Below are 3,426 nucleotides of genomic sequence, written 5' to 3' on the forward strand. Positions count from 1 at the left end.
AATAATAATAATTTTATTTTTTATTTCTCACACAATTATCATCATGAAAATTGTCCAAAAATAATTTTTTTATCCACCTCTCTTCAAATTCGATACTTGTGAAGGGACATGACCTTTTTCCCAATCTCACCTGTGAAACTTACCTGCAATGGAAGACCGGTTAATTATTCATCAGTTTCCTCCTCATATGTACCTGAGCTCATCATGCAGTGTTGCCTTTCAGTGGGTCTTCTATATCAAGGGGTCGTCAGCCTTTACTGATGATATTTTACGTGTGCTATGTTGATGTGATTATGGTATATTTGGAGTGCAATGAAGTGGTGTTTTGTTTATATATATATATTTTTAAATTTTGTTTTTTAGATTCTTCGATGGAGTTGTAACTGAATTTTTTTTTTTTAAGAGAAACAGGTGTTTATATATTTTTAAATTATTTAAATTCTTCGATGGAGTTGTAACTGAAAAGGTTTTTTTTTTTTTTTTTTTTTTTTTTTTTTTTAAAGAGAAACGTGTTTTTTTATGCTAGCTTCTTAGAAGGACCTGAAAGAGATTTTTTTTTTTCAATAAATAAAGTTTTTATTATATATTTTTAAAAAAATAAAATTTGAGAAACTTTTTTATTCTAGATTTTTCGAAGGACTTGAAGCAGATTTTTTTTCCAGCAATGAATTGGTGTTTTGTTTATATATTTAAAAAAAAAAATTTAGATTCTTCAATGGAGTTGGAACTGAAGGTTTTTTTTTTTTTTTTTTTAAAGAGAAACAGGTGTTTTTTTTTATGCTAGCTTCTTAGAAGGACTTAAAGAGAATTTTTTTTCAACAAATAAAGATTTTATATATTTTTCAAAAAAAAATATAAGAAACTTTTTTTTATATTCTAGATTTTTTCGAAGGACTTGAAGCAGATTTTTTTTTCAAGAAAAAAATTTTCTTTTTATTATTATTATTATGGATTTTTCGAAGGACTTGAAGCAGATTTTTTTTTTTAAATTTTCTTTTTTTATTATTATAGATTTTTCGAAGGACTTGAAGCAGATTTTTTCTTCAAGAAAACACTTTTTTTTTTTTTTAATTATGATTTTTCGAAAGACTTGAACCATAAATTTTTTTTTCTCAAGAAAGGACAGTTTTTTTTTTTTCCATTGTAGATTCTTCGCTTGAAGCAGAACAAGATTCTCTTTTACGAAAAAAAACTTTTTTATTCTAGTTTTCGAAAGACTTGAAGCAGAAAATTAATTTTAAAAAAAGGCTGTTTTTTATTTTAGATTCTTCGAAAGACTTGAAGCAGAAAAGGTTTTTTAAGATTTTTTTTTTTTTTTTTTTTTTTTTTTTTTTTTTGTATTCTTGGCCCACTCCTAAAAAAGTAAATCTATATTAATAATTATACTTTATTCAATCCTACTCATTGTACAGACAGATTTCCTAAATGTTTGATGTTTGATTCCTGTGATAATTTGCCATAATAATTCTCTACAAACTACAGTTTATTTCTACTACGACTGGCTAAGCCACAACCCTTGTTGGAAAAGCAGGATGCTATAAGCCCAAGGGCTCCAACATGGAAAATCCCCCTGTGAGGAAAGGCAATATGGAGACAGATAGAACATTGTGTCTGAGTATACCCTCAAGTAAGAGAACTCTACCCCAAGACAGTGGAAGACCATGGTACAGAAGCTACGGCACTACCCAAGACTAGAGAACAATGGATTAATTTTAGAGTGTCCTTCTTCTATAAGAGTTGCTTACCATAGCTAAAGAGTCTCTTCTACCCTTACCAAGAGGAAAGTAGCCTCTTAACAATTATAGTGCAGTAGTTAACCCCCTTGAGCGAAGAATAATTTCTTTCGATTATCTTAGTGATGTCAGGTGTATGAGGACAGAGGAGAATGCGTAAAGCATAAGCCAGACAATCCAGTGTATGTTTAGGCAAATGAAAAATTAACCGTAACCAGATAAGGATCCAATGCAGTACTATCTGGCCAGTCAAAGGACCCAATAACTCTCTAGAAGCAGTATCTAAACGGGTGGCTGGTGCCTTAGCCAAATAACTACCTAGATAGATAGATAGATAAATGTTTGAACCTTAACCAGAGATGGATTCAATACAGTATTATCTGGCTAGTCAAAGAACCCAATAACTCTCTAGCAGTAGCATGTCAACGGGTGGCTGTGCCTTGGCCAACCTACTTCCTACCTAGATAGGTAGATAGATAGATAGATAGATGAACTGTAAACAAGAGAAGGATCCAATGTACTACTATCTGGCCACTCAATGGACCCAATAACTCTCTAACAGTAGTATCTTAACGTGTGGCTGGTGCCCTGATAAGATTTATGATAACGAAAACATAGCAACCGTACGTAGAGAATGTATACAAGTATGCATGAATGTTTTCATGTGGCGTTCGGGGAACTCATTACCGAAAAGGGTCCATTAATGGTGTGACATTCATTCCATGATTAATTACTCCACACTTGGCCCCTCACGCTATTCAGATTCCGAAATTAACCACATTTGCGTCTGAGTCATCCTTCAATTACGTTTGATATAAAATATGATTTTTCACACATCTGCGTAGTTATAAATCTATCGATCTATCTTGGTAGGTAGTAGGTTGGCCAAGGCACCAGCCACCTGTTGAGATACTACTACTAGAGAGTTATTGGATCCTTTGACTGGCTAGATAGTACTGCATTGGATCCCTCTCTGATTACAGTTCTTTTATCTATCTATCTATCTATTTATATCTATCTATCTCTCTCTCTATCTATCTATCTAGGTAGTTAGTAGGTTGGCCAAGGCACCAGCCACCCGTTGACATACTACTACTAGAGAGTTATTGGATCCTTTGACTAGCCAGATAGTACTGTATTAAATCCATCTCTGGTTAAGGTTCATTTACTTATCTATCTATCTATCTAGGTAGTTATTTGGCTAAGGCACCAGCCACCCGTTGACATACTACCGCTATAGAGTTATTGGTCCTTTGACTGGCTAGATAGTACTGCATTGGATCCTTCTCTGGTTACGGTTCATTTTTCATTTGCCTGCACATACTCTGGATTGTCTGGCTTATGCCTTACACATTCTCCTCTGTCCTCATACACCTGACATCACTAAGATAATCGAAAGAAATTATTCTTCGCTCAAGGGGTTAACTACTGTAATTGATAAGTAGCTACTTTCCTCTTGGTAAAGGTAGAAGAGACTCTTTAGCTATGGTAAGCAACTCAAAGAAGAAGAACACTCCAAAATTAAATCATTGTTCTCTAGTCTTGGGTAGTGCCATAGCCTCTGTACCATGGTCTTCCACTGTCTTAGGTTAGAGATCTCTTGCTTGAGGGTACACAAGGGTATACTATTCTATCTTATTTCTCTTCCTCTTGTTTTTAAGTTTTTATAGTGTTATATATGAAAGATCTATTT

Source organism: Palaemon carinicauda, unplaced genomic scaffold (genome assembly GCF_036898095.1).
Source record: "Palaemon carinicauda isolate YSFRI2023 unplaced genomic scaffold, ASM3689809v2 scaffold127, whole genome shotgun sequence".
In the NCBI taxonomy this organism is placed as follows: Eukaryota; Metazoa; Arthropoda; class Malacostraca; order Decapoda; family Palaemonidae; genus Palaemon; species Palaemon carinicauda.